This window comes from Ambystoma mexicanum (genome assembly GCF_040938575.1).
Source record: "Ambystoma mexicanum isolate Mex_15411 chromosome 12 unlocalized genomic scaffold, UKY_AmexF1_1 Mex_chr12_unloc.1, whole genome shotgun sequence".
In the NCBI taxonomy this organism is placed as follows: domain Eukaryota; kingdom Metazoa; phylum Chordata; class Amphibia; order Caudata; family Ambystomatidae; genus Ambystoma; species Ambystoma mexicanum.
In genome coordinates, this window is record NW_027182322.1 from 13,529,645 (window position 1) to 13,544,567 (window position 14,923).

At 35.7% G+C, this 14,923-nt stretch overlaps 7 non-coding genes across 7 annotated transcripts; all 7 read left to right on the forward strand.

The window, feature by feature from the left end:
- Window positions 1-2,913: 2,913 nt before the first annotated feature.
- Window positions 2,914-3,003, forward strand: TRNAR-UCU (transfer RNA arginine (anticodon UCU)). The gene is given in 2 exon segments: window positions 2,914-2,950; window positions 2,968-3,003. It is a non-coding gene; the product is annotated as a tRNA-Arg (tRNA).
- Window positions 3,004-5,958: 2,955 nt separating this feature from the next.
- On the forward strand, window positions 5,959-6,048 carry TRNAR-UCU (transfer RNA arginine (anticodon UCU)). Its single transcript is given in 2 exon segments — window positions 5,959-5,995; window positions 6,013-6,048. It is a non-coding gene; the product is annotated as a tRNA-Arg (tRNA).
- Window positions 6,049-6,724: 676 nt separating this feature from the next.
- On the forward strand, window positions 6,725-6,814 carry TRNAR-UCU (transfer RNA arginine (anticodon UCU)). Its single transcript is given in 2 exon segments — window positions 6,725-6,761; window positions 6,779-6,814. It is a non-coding gene; the product is annotated as a tRNA-Arg (tRNA).
- A 2,203-nt stretch (window positions 6,815-9,017) lies between these two features.
- Window positions 9,018-9,107, forward strand: TRNAR-UCU (transfer RNA arginine (anticodon UCU)). The gene is given in 2 exon segments: window positions 9,018-9,054; window positions 9,072-9,107. It is a non-coding gene; the product is annotated as a tRNA-Arg (tRNA).
- A 2,203-nt stretch (window positions 9,108-11,310) lies between these two features.
- Window positions 11,311-11,400, forward strand: TRNAR-UCU (transfer RNA arginine (anticodon UCU)). Its single transcript is given in 2 exon segments — window positions 11,311-11,347; window positions 11,365-11,400. It is a non-coding gene; the product is annotated as a tRNA-Arg (tRNA).
- A 675-nt stretch (window positions 11,401-12,075) lies between these two features.
- On the forward strand, window positions 12,076-12,165 carry TRNAR-UCU (transfer RNA arginine (anticodon UCU)). The gene is given in 2 exon segments: window positions 12,076-12,112; window positions 12,130-12,165. It is a non-coding gene; the product is annotated as a tRNA-Arg (tRNA).
- A 2,203-nt stretch (window positions 12,166-14,368) lies between these two features.
- On the forward strand, window positions 14,369-14,458 carry TRNAR-UCU (transfer RNA arginine (anticodon UCU)). Its single transcript is given in 2 exon segments — window positions 14,369-14,405; window positions 14,423-14,458. It is a non-coding gene; the product is annotated as a tRNA-Arg (tRNA).
- The last annotated feature ends 465 nt before the right edge of the window (window positions 14,459-14,923 follow it).

Here is a 14,923-nt window from a genome sequence, read left to right on the forward strand (position 1 = left end):
GCCGATGCTTTAATCTTAGTATTTGACCCAAGTTGAACCTATGTATCTAATACAGCATGCAACTGAATCAAAAGCAGTCTGCCTTCCATTGCAACAGGAACATATTGCTCATAAGCAATACAACATCACTGCCAGAAACTTTGCACTTTCCTAATGTATCCTTCCTTCAGAAACATGGTCTTTATAACAGCTGTAAATGAGATAGACCAAAAACAAGACACCCTACACTCAGACATTTGTTTCTAGCGACATATAAAGTAAAATCTTCTTTCAAAGCTATTTATGGTATATTCTCTTTGTGTTTTTGTATTGTTAACCAATTGTATGGCTGCACTTTTTATCCAGTTCTTTTTTATTAAGGTATGGAATTGTTGTCCAAACGTATTCAGTTTGCAAGAAAATACAGTAATACCCTATTCTCCGAATTTATCCCTAAAGGAACAAAGGTGTAATTCAAGGTTTCACCCAGAAGTGTGATTCTTCTACAGACATTTTATGTTTCAGAAAACAATTATTCTTTCTTGTATCCCAGAAGGCTTGATAATATGATGTGAAGTAAACACTGGATTGACAAAACTTCGATCATCCCTTAATTTACGCAAGTTGATTTTCATCTGGCTCTGTGGCGCAATGGATAGCGCGTTGGACTTCTAAGTGAATTGGCAAAGTCATGCAAAGGTTGTGGGTGTGAATCCCACCAGAGTCGCATTTTTTACTTTCTTATTCAAACAAGGAACATTATGCACGTGAGGAATGTTTATTTTTGGCCGATGCTTTAATCTTAGTATTTGACCCAAGTTGAACCTATGTATCTGATACAGCATGCAACTGAATCAAAAGCAGTCTGCCTTCCATTGCAACAGGAACATATTGCTCATAAGCAATACAACATCACTGCCAGAAACATTGCACTTTCCTAATGTATCCTTCCTTCAGAAACATTGTCTTTATAATAGCTGTAAATGAGATAGACCAAAAACACGACACCCTACACTCAGACATTTGTTTCTAGCGACATATAAATAAAATCTTCTTTCAAAGCTATTTATGGTATATTCTCTTTGTGTTTTTGTATTGTTAACCAATTGTATGGCTGCACTTTTTATCCAGTTCTTTTCTATTAAGGTATGGAATTGTTGTCCAAACGTATTCAGTTTGCAAGAAAATACAGTAATACCCTATTCTCCGAATTTATCCCTAAAGGAACAAAGGTGTAGTTCAAGGTTTCACCCAGAAGTGTGATTCTTCTACAGACATTTTATGTTTCAGAAAACAATTATTCTTTCTTGTATCCCAGAAGGCTTGATAATATGATGTGAAGTAAACACTGGATTGACAAAACTTTGATCATTCCTTAATTTACGCAAGTTGATTTTCATCTGGCTCTGTGGCGCAATGCATAGCGCGTTGGACTTCTAAGTGAATTGGCAAAGTCATTCAAAGGTTGTGGGTTCGAATCCCACCAGAGTCGCATTTTTTACTTTCTTATTCAAACAAGGAACATTATGCATGTGAGGAATGTTTATTTTTGGCCGATGCTTTAATCTTAGTATTTGACCCAAGTTGAACCTATGTATCTAATACAGCATGCAAATGAATCAAAAGCAGTCTGCCTTCCATTGCAACAGGAACATATTGCTCATAAGCAATACAACATTACTGCCACAAACTTGGCACTTTTCTAATGTATCCTTCCTTCAGAAACATTGTCTTTATAATAGCTGTAAATGAGATAGACCAAAAACACGACACCCTACACTCAGACTTTTGTTTCTAGCGACATATAAAGTAAAATCTTCTTTCAAAGCTATTTATGGTATATTCTCTTTGTGTTTTTGTATTGTTAACCAATTGTATGTCTGCACTTTTTATCCAGTTCTTTTTTATTAAGGTATGGAATTGTTGTCCAAACCAATTCACTTGGCAAGAAAATACTGTAATACCCTATTCTCTGAATTTCTCCCCAAGCGAACAAAGGTGTAGTTCAAGGTTTCACCCAGAAGTGTGATTCTTCTACAGACATTTTATGTTTCAGAAAACAATTATTCTTTCTTGTATCCCAGAAGGCTTGATAATATGATGTGAAGTAAACATTGGATTGACAAAACTTCGATCATCCCTTACTGTACGCAAGTGGATTTTGATCTGGCTCTGTGGCGCAATGGATAGCGTGTTGGACTTCTAAGTGAACGTGCAAAGTCATTCAAAGGTTGTGGGTTTGAATCCCACCAGAGTCGCATTTTTGACTTTCTTATTCAAACAAGGAACATTATGCATGTGAGGAATGTCTATTTTTGGCCGATGCTTTAATCTTAGTATTTGACCCAAGTTGAACCTATGTATCTAATACAGCATGCAACTGAATCAAAAGCAGTCTGCCTTCCATTGCAACAGGAACATATTGCTCATAAGCAATACAACATCACTGCCAGAAACTTTGCACTTTCCTAATGTATCCTTCCTTCAGAAACATTGTCTTTATAATAGCTGTAAATGAGATAGACCAAAAACACGACACCCTACACTCAGACATTTGTTTCTAGCGACATATAAAGTAAAATCTTCTTTCAAAGCTATTTATGGTATATTCTCTTTGTGTTTTTGTATTGTTAACCAATTGTATGGCTGCACTTTTTATCCAGTTCTTTTCTATTAAGGTATGGAATTGTTGTCCAAACGTATTCAGTTTGCAAGAAAATACAGTAATACCCTATTCTCCAAATTTATCCCTAAAGGAACAAAGGTGTAGTTCAAGGTTTCACCCAGAAGTGTGATTCTTCTACAGACATTTTATGTTTCAGAAAACAATTATTCTTTCTTGTATCCCAGAAGGCTTGATAATATGATGTGAAGTAAACAATGGATTGACAAAACTTCGATCACCCCTTAATTTACGCAAATTGATTTTCATCTGGCTCTGTGGCGCAATGGATAGCGCGTTGGACTTCTAAGTGAATTGGCAAAGTCATTCAAAGGTTGTGGGTTCGAATCCCACCAGAGTCACATTTTTTACTTTCTTATTCAAACAAGGAACATTATGCATGTGAGGAATGTTTATTTTTGGCCGATGCTTTAATCTTAGTATTTGACCCAAGTTGAACCTATGTATCTAATACAGCATGCAACTGAATCGAAAGCAGTCTGCCTTCCATTGCAACAGGAACATATTGCTCATAAGCAATACAACATCACTGCCAGAAACTTGGCACTTTTCTAATGTAACCTTCCTTCAGAAACATTGTCTTTATAATAGCTGTAAATGAGATAGACCAAAAACACGACACCCTACACTCAGACATTTGTTTCTAGCGACATATAAAGTAAAATCTTCTTTCAAAGCTATTTATGGTATATTCTCTTTGTGTTTTTGTATTGTTAACCAATTGTATGTCTGCACTTTTTATCCAGTTCTTTTTTATTAAGGTATGGAATTGTTGTCCAAACATATTCACTTGGCAAGAAAATACTGTAATACCCTATTCTCTGAATTTCTCCCCAAGCGAACAAAGGTGCAGTTCAAGGTTTCACACAGAAGTGTGATTCTAGCTACAGACATTTTATGTTTCAGAAAACAATCATTCTTTCATGTATCCCAGAAGGCTTGATAATGTGATGTGAAGTAAACACTGGATTGACAAAACTTCGATCATCCCTTACTGTACGCAAGTGGATTTTCATCTGGCTTTGTTGCGCAATGGATGTTGGATTTCTAAGTGAATTGACAAAGTCATTCAAAGGTTGTGGGTTCGAATCCCACCAGAGTCGCATTTTTTACTTTCTTATTCAAACAAGGAACATTATGCATGTGAGGAATGTTTATTTTTGGCCGATGCTTTAATCTTAGTATTTGACCCAAGTTGAACCTATGTATCTAATACAGCATGCAACTGAATCAAAAGCAGTCTGCCTTCCATTGCAACAGGAACATATTGCTCATAAGCAATACAACATCACTGCCAGAAACTTGGCACTTTTCTAATGTATCCTTCGTTCAGAAACATTGTCTTTATAATAGCTGTAAATGAGATAGACCAAAAACACGACACCCTACACTCAGACATTTGTTTCTAGCGACATATAAAGTAAAATCTTCTTTCAAAGCTATTTATGGTATATTCTCTTTGTGTTTTTGTATTGTTAACCAATTGTATGGCTGCACTTTTTATCCAGTTCTTTTTTATTAAGGTATGGAATTGTTGTCCAAACGTATTCAGTTTGCAAGAAAATACAGTAATACCCTATTCTCCGAATTTATCCCTAAAGGAAGAAAGGTGTAGTTCAAGGTTTCACCCAGAAGTGTGATTCTTCTACAGACATTTTATGTTTCAGAAAACAATTATTCTTTCTTGTATCGCAGAAGGCTTGATAATATGATGTGAAGTAAACACTGGATTGACAAAACTTCGATCATCCCTTACTGTACTCAAGTGGATTTTCATCTGGCTCTGTGGCGCAATGGATAGCGCGTTGGATTTCTAAGTGAATTGGCAAAGTCATTCAAAGGTTGTGGGTTCGATCCCACCAGAGTTGCATTTTTTACTTTCTTATTCAAACAAGGAACATTATGCATGTGAGGAATGTTTATTTTTGGCCGATGCTTTAATCTTAGTATTTGACCCAAGTTGAACCTATGTATCTAATACAGCATGCAACTGAATCGAAAGCAGTCTGCCTTCCATTGCAACAGGAACATATTGCTCATAAGCAATACAACATCACTGCCAGAAACTTGGCACTTTTCTAATGTATCTTTCCTTCAGAAACATTGTCTTTATAATAGCTGTAAATGAGATAGACCAAAAACACGACACCCTACACTCAGACATTTGTTTCTAGCGACATATAAAGTAAAATCTTCTTTCAAAGCTATTTATGGTATATTCTCTTTGTGTTTTTGTATTGTTAACCAATTGTATGGCTGCACTTTTTATCCAGTTCTTTTTTATTAAGGTATGGAATTGTTGTCCAAACGTATTCAGTTTGCAAGAAAATACAGTAATACCCTATTCTCCGAATTTATCCCTAAAGGAACAAAGGTGTAGTTCAAGGTTTCACCCAGAAGTGTGATTCTTCTACAGACATTTTATGTTTCAGAAAACAATTATTCTTTCTTGTATCCCAGAAGGCTTGATAATATGATGTGAAGTAAACAATGGATTTGCAAAAATTCGATCATCCCTTAATTTACGCAAATTGATTTTCATCTGGCTCTGTGGCGCAATGACTTCTAAGTGAATTGGCAAAGTCATTCAAAGGTTGTGGGTTCGAATCCCACCAGAGTTGCATTTTTTACTTTCTTATTCAAACAAGGAACATTATGCATGTGAGGAATGTTTATTTTTGGCCGATGCTTTAATCTTAGTATTTGACCCAAGTTGAACCTATGTATCTAATACAGCATGCAACTGAATCAAAAGCAGTCTGCCTTCCATTGCAACAGGAACATATTGCTCATAAGCAATACAACATCACTGCCAGAAACTTGCCACTTTTCTAATGTATCCTTCCTTCAGAAACATTGTCTTTATAATAGCTGTAAATGAGATAGACCAAAACACGACACCCTACACTCAGACATTTGTTTCTAGCGACATATAAAGTAAAATCTTCTTTCAAAGCTATTTATGGTATATTCTCTTTGTGTTTTTGTATTGTTAACCAATTGTATGGCTGCACTTTTTATCCAGTTCTTTTCTATTAAGGTACGGAATTGTTGTCCAAACGTATTCAGTTTGCAAGAAAATACAGTAATACCCTATTCTCCGAATTTATCCCTAAAGGAACAAAGGTGTAGTTCAAGGTTTCACCCAGAAGTGTGATTCTTCTACAGACATTTTATGTTTCAAAAAACAATTATTCTTTCTTGTATCCCAGAAGGCTTGATAATATGATGTGAAGTAAACAATGGATTGACAAAACTTCGATCACCCCTTAATTTACGCAAATTGATTTTCATCTGGCTCTGTGGCGCAATGGATAGCGCGTTGGACTTCTAAGTGAATTGGCAAAGTCATTCAAAGGTTGTGGGTTCGAATCCCACCAGAGTCACATTTTTTACTTTCTTATTCAAACAAGGAACATTATGCATGTGAGGAATGTTTATTTTTGGCCGATGCTTTAATCTTAGTATTTGACCCAAGTTGAACCTATGTATCTAATACAGCATGCAACTGAATCGAAAGCAGTCTGCCTTCCATTGCAACAGGAACATATTGCTCATAAGCAATACAACATCACTGCCAGAAACTTGGCACTTTTCTAATGTATCCTTCCTTCAGAAACATTGTCTTTATAATAGCTGTAAATGAGATAGACCAAAAACACGACACCCTACACTCAGACATTTGTTTCTAGCGACATATAAAGTAAAATCTTCTTTCAAAGCTATTTATGGTATATTCTCTTTGTGTTTTTGTATTGTTAACCAATTGTATGGCTGCACTTTTTATCCTGTTCTTTTCTATTAAGGTATGGAATTGTTGTCCAAACGTATTCAGTTTGCAAGAAAATACAGTAATACCCTATTCTCCGAATTTATCCCTAAAGGAACAAAGGTGTAGTTCAAGGTTTCACCCAGAAGTGTGATTCTTCTACAGACATTTTATGTTTCAGAAAACAATTATTCTTTCTTGTATCCCAGAAGGCTTGATAATATGATGTGAAGTAAACAATGGATTGACAAAACTTCGATCACCCCTTAATTTACGCAAATTGATTTTCATCTGGCTCTGTGGCGCAATGGATAGCGCGTTGGACTTCTAAGTGAATTGGCAAAGTCATTCAAAGGTTGTGGGTTCGAATCCCACCAGAGTCACATTTTTTACTTTCTTATTCAAACAAGGAACATTATGCATGTGAGGAATGTTTATTTTTGGCCGATGCTTTAATCTTAGTATTTGACCCAAGTTGAACCTATGTATCTAATACAGCATGCAACTGAATCGAAAGCAGTCTGCCTTCCATTGCAACAGGAACATATTGCTCATAAGCAATACAACATCACTGCCAGAAACTTGGCACTTTTCTAATGTATCCTTCCTTCAGAAACATTGTCTTTATAATAGCTGTAAATGAGATAGACCAAAAACACGACACCCTACACTCAGACATTTGTTTCTAGCGACATATAAAGTAAAATCTTCTTTCAAAGCTATTTATGGTATATTCTCTTTGTGTTTTTGTATTGTTAACCAATTGTATGTCTGCACTTTTTATCCAGTTCTTTTTTATTAAGGTATGGAATTGTTGTCCAAACATATTCACTTGGCAAGAAAATACTGTAATACCCTATTCTCTGAATTTCTCCCCAAGCGAACAAAGGTGCAGTTCAAGGTTTCACACAGAAGTGTGATTCTAGCTACAGACATTTTATGTTTCAGAAAACAATCATTCTTTCATGTATCCCAGAAGGCTTGATAATGTGATGTGAAGTAAACACTGGATTGACAAAACTTCGATCATCCCTTACTGTACGCAAGTGGATTTTCATCTGGCTTTGTTGCGCAATGGATGTTGGATTTCTAAGTGAATTGACAAAGTCATTCAAAGGTTGTGGGTTCGAATCCCACCAGAGTCGCATTTTTTACTTTCTTATTCAAACAAGGAACATTATGCATGTGAGGAATGTTTATTTTTGGCCGATGCTTTAATCTTAGTATTTGACCCAAGTTGAACCTATGTATCTAATACAGCATGCAACTGAATCAAAAGCAGTCTGCCTTCCATTGCAACAGGAACATATTGCTCATAAGCAATACAACATCACTGCCAGAAACTTGGCACTTTTCTAATGTATCCTTCGTTCAGAAACATTGTCTTTATAATAGCTGTAAATGAGATAGACCAAAAACACGACACCCTACACTCAGACATTTGTTTCTAGCGACATATAAAGTAAAATCTTCTTTCAAAGCTATTTATGGTATATTCTCTTTGTGTTTTTGTATTGTTAACCAATTGTATGGCTGCACTTTTTATCCAGTTCTTTTTTATTAAGGTATGGAATTGTTGTCCAAACGTATTCAGTTTGCAAGAAAATACAGTAATACCCTATTCTCCGAATTTATCCCTAAAGGAAGAAAGGTGTAGTTCAAGGTTTCACCCAGAAGTGTGATTCTTCTACAGACATTTTATGTTTCAGAAAACAATTATTCTTTCTTGTATCGCAGAAGGCTTGATAATATGATGTGAAGTAAACACTGGATTGACAAAACTTCGATCATCCCTTACTGTACTCAAGTGGATTTTCATCTGGCTCTGTGGCGCAATGGATAGCGCGTTGGATTTCTAAGTGAATTGGCAAAGTCATTCAAAGGTTGTGGGTTCGATCCCACCAGAGTTGCATTTTTTACTTTCTTATTCAAACAAGGAACATTATGCATGTGAGGAATGTTTATTTTTGGCCGATGCTTTAATCTTAGTATTTGACCCAAGTTGAACCTATGTATCTAATACAGCATGCAACTGAATCGAAAGCAGTCTGCCTTCCATTGCAACAGGAACATATTGCTCATAAGCAATACAACATCACTGCCAGAAACTTGGCACTTTTCTAATGTATCTTTCCTTCAGAAACATTGTCTTTATAATAGCTGTAAATGAGATAGACCAAAAACACGACACCCTACACTCAGACATTTGTTTCTAGCGACATATAAAGTAAAATCTTCTTTCAAAGCTATTAATGGTATATTCTCTTTGTGTTTTTGTATTGTTAACCAATTGTATGGCTGCACTTTTTATCCAGTTCTTTTCTATTAAGGTATGGAATTGTTGTCCAAACGTATTCAGTTTGCAAGAAAATACAGTAATACCCTATTCTCCGAATTTATCCCTAAAGGAACAAAGGTGTAGTTCAAGGTTTCACCCAGAAGTGTGATTCTTCTACAGACATTTTATGTTTCAGAAAACAATTATTCTTTCTTGTACCCCAGAAGGCTTGATAATATGATGTGAAGTAAACAATGGATTTGCAAAAATTCGATCATCCCTTAATTTACGCAAATTGATTTTCATCTGGCTCTGTGGCGCAATGGATAGCGCGTTGGACTTCTAAGTGAATTGGCAAAGTCATTCAAAGGTTGTGGGTTCGAATCCCACCAGAGTTGCATTTTTTACTTTCTTATTCAAACAAGGAACATTATGCATGTGAGGAATGTTTATTTTTGGCCGATGCTTTAATCTTAGTATTTGACCCAAGTTGAACCTATGTATCTAATACAGCATGCAACTGAATCAAAAGCAGTCTGCCTTCCATTGCAACAGGAACATATTGCTCATAAGCAATACAACATCACTGCCAGAAACTTGCCACTTTTCTAATGTATCCTTCCTTCAGAAACATTGTCTTTATAATAGCTGTAAATGAGATAGACCAAAACACGACACCCTACACTCAGACATTTGTTTCTAGCGACATATAAAGTAAAATCTTCTTTCAAAGCTATTTATGGTATATTCTCTTTGTGTTTTTGTATTGTTAACCAATTGTATGGCTGCACTTTTTATCCAGTTCTTTTCTATTAAGGTACGGAATTGTTGTCCAAACGTATTCAGTTTGCAAGAAAATACAGTAATACCCTATTCTCCGAATTTATCCCTAAAGGAACAAAGGTGTAGTTCAAGGTTTCACCCAGAAGTGTGATTCTTCTACAGACATTTTATGTTTCAAAAAACAATTATTCTTTCTTGTATCCCAGAAGGCTTGATAATATGATGTGAAGTAAACAATGGATTGACAAAACTTCGATCACCCCTTAATTTACGCAAATTGATTTTCATCTCGCTCTGTGGCGCAATGGATAGCGCGTTGGACTTCTAAGTGAATTGGCAAAGTCATTCAAAGGTTGTGGGTTCGAATCCCACCAGAGTCACATTTTTTACTTTCTTATTCAAACAAGGAACATTATGCATGTGAGGAATGTTTATTTTTGGCCGATGCTTTAATCTTAGTATTTGACCCAAGTTGAACCTATGTATCTAATACAGCATGCAACTGAATCGAAAGCAGTCTGCCTTCCATTGCAACAGGAACATATTGCTCATAAGCAATACAACATCACTGCCAGAAACTTGGCACTTTTCTAATGTATCCTTCCTTCAGAAACATTGTCTTTATAATAGCTGTAAATGAGATAGACCAAAAACACGACACCCTACACTCAGACATTTGTTTCTTGCGACATATAAAGTAAAATCTTCTTTCAAAGCTATTTATGGTATATTCTCTTTGTGTTTTTGTATTGTTAACCAATTGTATGTCTGCACTGTTTATCCAGTTCTTTTTTATTAAGGTATGGAATTGTTGTCCAAACATATTCACTTGGCAAGAAAATACTGTAATACCCTATTCTCTGAATTTCTCCCCAAGCGAACAAAGGTGCAGTTCAAGGTTTCACACAGAAGTGTGATTCTAGCTACAGACATTTTATGTTTCAGAAAACAATCATTCTTTCATGTATCCCAGAAGGCTTGATAATGTGATGTGAAGTAAACACTGGATTGACAAAACTTCGATCATCCCTTACTGTACGCATGTGGATTTTCATCTGGCTTTGTGGTGCAATGGATGTTGGACTTCTAAGTGAATTGACAAAGTCATTCAAAGGTTGTGGGTTCGAATCCCACCAGAGTCGCATTTTTTACTTTCTTATTCAAACAAGGAACATTATGCATGTGAGGAATGTTTATTTTTGGCAGATGCTTTAATCTTAGTATTTGACCCAAGTTGAACCTATGTATCTAATACAGCATGCAACTGAATCAAAAGCAGTCTGCCTTCCATTGCAACAGGAACATATTGCTCATAAGCAATACAACATCACTGCCAGAAACTTGGCACTTTTCTAATGTATCCTTCCTTCAGAAACATTGTCTTTATAATAGCTGTAAATGAGATAGACCAAAAACACGACACCCTACACTCAGACATTTGTTTCTAGCGACATATAAAGTAAAATCTTCTTTCAAAGCTATTTATGGTATATTCTCTTTGTGTTTTTGTATTGTTAACCAATTGTATGGCTGCACTTTTTATCCAGTTCTTTTTTATTAAGGTATGGAATTGTTGTCCAAACGTATTCAGTTTGCAAGAAAATACAGTAATACCCTATTCTCCGAATTTATCCCTCAAGGAACAAAGGTGTAGTTCAAGGTTTCACCCAGAAGTGTGATTCTTCTACAGACATTTTATGTTTCAGAAAACAATTATTCTTTCTTGTATCCCAGAAGGCTTGATAATATGATGTGAAGTAAACAATGGATTTGCAAAAATTCGATCATCCCTTAATTTACGCAAATTGATTTTCATCTGGCTCTGTGGCGCAATGGATAGCGCGTTGGACTTCTAAGTGAATTGGCAAAGTCATTCAAAGGTTGTGGGTTCGAATCCCACCAGAGTTGCATTTTTTACTTTCTTATTCAAACAAGGAACATTATGCATGTGAGGAATGTTTATTTTTGGCCGATGCTTTAATCTTAGTATTTGACCCAAGTTGAACCTATGTATCTAATACAGCATGCAACTGAATCAAAAGCAGTCTGCCTTCCATTGCAACAGGAACATATTGCTCATAAGCAATACAACATCACTGCCAGAAACTTGCCACTTTTCTAATGTATCCTTCCTTCAGAAACATTGTCTTTATAATAGCTGTAAATGAGATAGACCAAAACACGACACCCTACACTCAGACATTTGTTTCTAGCGACATATAAAGTAAAATCTTCTTTCAAAGCTATTTATGGTATATTCTCTTTGTGTTTTTGTATTGTTAACCAATTGTATGGCTGCACTTTTTATCCAGTTCTTTTCTATTAAGGTACGGAATTGTTGTCCAAACGTATTCAGTTTGCAAGAAAATACAGTAATACCCTATTCTCCGAATTTATCCCTAAAGGAACAAAGGTGTAGTTCAAGGTTTCACCCAGAAGTGTGATTCTTCTACAGACATTTTATGTTTCAAAAAACAATTATTCTTTCTTGTATCCCAGAAGGCTTGATAATATGATGTGAAGTAAACAATGGATTGACAAAACTTCGATCACCCCTTAATTTACGCAAATTGATTTTCATCTGGCTCTGTGGCGCAATGGATAGCGCGTTGGACTTCTAAGTGAATTGGCAAAGTCATTCAAAGGTTGTGGGTTCGAATCCCACCAGAGTCACATTTTTTACTTTCTTATTCAAACAAGGAACATTATGCATGTGAGGAATGTTTATTTTTGGCCGATGCTTTAATCTTAGTATTTGACCCAAGTTGAACCTATGTATCTAATACAGCATGCAACTGAATCGAAAGCAGTCTGCCTTCCATTGCAACAGGAACATATTGCTCATAAGCAATACAACATCACTGCCAGAAACTTGGCACTTTTCTAATGTATCCTTCCTTCAGAAACATTGTCTTTATAATAGCTGTAAATGAGATAGACCAAAAACACGACACCCTACACTCAGACATTTGTTTCTAGCGACATATAAAGTAAAATCTTCTTTCAAAGCTATTTATGGTATATTCTCTTTGTGTTTTTGTATTGTTAACCAATTGTATGTCTGCACTTTTTATCCAGTTCTTTTTTATTAAGGTATGGAATTGTTGTCCAAACATATTCACTTGGCAAGAAAATACTGTAATACCCTATTCTCTGAATTTCTCCCCAAGCGAACAAAGGTGCAGTTCAAGGTTTCACACAGAAGTGTGATTCTAGCTACAGACATTTTATGTTTCAGAAAACAATCATTCTTTCATGTATCCCAGAAGGCTTGATAATGTGATGTGAAGTAAACACTGGATTGACAAAACTTCGATCATCCCTTACTGTACGCAAGTGGATTTTCATCTGGCTTTGTTGCGCAATGGATGTTGGATTTCTAAGTGAATTGACAAAGTCATTCAAAGGTTGTGGGTTCGAATCCCACCAGAGTCGCATTTTTTACTTTCTTATTCAAACAAGGAACATTATGCATGTGAGGAATGTTTATTTTTGGCCGATGCTTTAATCTTAGTATTTGACCCAAGTTGAACCTATGTATCTAATACAGCATGCAACTGAATCAAAAGCAGTCTGCCTTCCATTGCAACAGGAACATATTGCTCATAAGCAATACAACATCACTGCCAGAAACTTGGCACTTTTCTAATGTATCCTTCGTTCAGAAACATTGTCTTTATAATAGCTGTAAATGAGATAGACCAAAAACACGACACCCTACACTCAGACATTTGTTTCTAGCGACATATAAAGTAAAATCTTCTTTCAAAGCTATTTATGGTATATTCTCTTTGTGTTTTTGTATTGTTAACCAATTGTATGGCTGCACTTTTTATCCAGTTCTTTTTTATTAAGGTATGGAATTGTTGTCCAAACGTATTCAGTTTGCAAGAAAATACAGTAATACCCTATTCTCCGAATTTATCCCTAAAGGAAGAAAGGTGTAGTTCAAGGTTTCACCCAGAAGTGTGATTCTTCTACAGACATTTTATGTTTCAGAAAACAATTATTCTTTCTTGTATCGCAGAAGGCTTGATAATATGATGTGAAGTAAACACTGGATTGACAAAACTTCGATCATCCCTTACTGTACTCAAGTGGATTTTCATCTGGTTCTGTGGCGCAATGGATAGCGCGTTGGATTTCTAAGTGAATTGGCAAAGTCATTCAAAGGTTGTGGGTTCGATCCCACCAGAGTTGCATTTTTTACTTTCTTATTCAAACAAGGAACATTATGCATGTGAGGAATGTTTATTTTTGGCCGATGCTTTAATCTTAGTATTTGACCCAAGTTGAACCTATGTATCTAATACAGCATGCAACTGAATCGAAAGCAGTCTGCCTTCCATTGCAACAGGAACATATTGCTCATAAGCAATACAACATCACTGCCAGAAACTTGGCACTTTTCTAATGTATCTTTCCTTCAGAAACATTGTCTTTATAATAGCTGTAAATGAGATAGACCAAAAACACGACACCCTACACTCAGACATTTGTTTCTAGCGACATATAAAGTAAAATCTTCTTTCAAAGCTATTTATGGTATATTCTCTTTGTGTTTTTGTATTGTTAACCAATTGTATGGCTGCACTTTTTATCCAGTTCTTTTTTATTAAGGTATGGAATTGTTGTCCAAACGTATTCAGTTTGCAAGAAAATACAGTAATACCCTATTCTCCGAATTTATCCCTAAAGGAACAAAGGTGTAGTTCAAGGTTTCACCCAGAAGTGTGATTCTTCTACAGACATTTTATGTTTCAGAAAACAATTATTCTTTCTTGTATCCCAGAAGGCTTGATAATATGATGTGAAGTAAACAATGGATTTGCAAAAATTCGATCATCCCTTAATTTACGCAAATTGATTTTCATCTGGCTCTGTGGCGCAATGGATAGCGCGTTGGACTTCTAAGTGAATTGGCAAAGTCATTCAAAGGTTGTGGGTTCGAATCCCACCAGAGTTGCATTTTTTACTTTCTTATTCAAACAAGGAACATTATGCATGTGAGGAATGTTTATTTTTGGCCGATGCTTTAATCTTAGTATTTGACCCAAGTTGAACCTATGTATCTAATACAGCATGCAACTGAATCAAAAGCAGTCTGCCTTCCATTGCAACAGGAACATATTGCTCATAAGCAATACAACATCACTGCCAGAAACTTGCCACTTTTCTAATGTATCCTTCCTTCAGAAACATTGTCTTTATAATAGCTGTAAATGAGATAGACCAAAACACGACACCCTACACTCAGACATTTGTTTCTAGCGACATATAAAGTAAAATCTTCTTTCAAAGCTATTTATGGTATATTCTCTTTGTGTTTTTGTATTGTTAACCAATTGTATGGCTGCACTTTTTATCCAGTTCTTTTCTATTAAGGTACGGAATTGTTGTCCAAACGTATTCAGTTTGCAAGAAAGTCAGT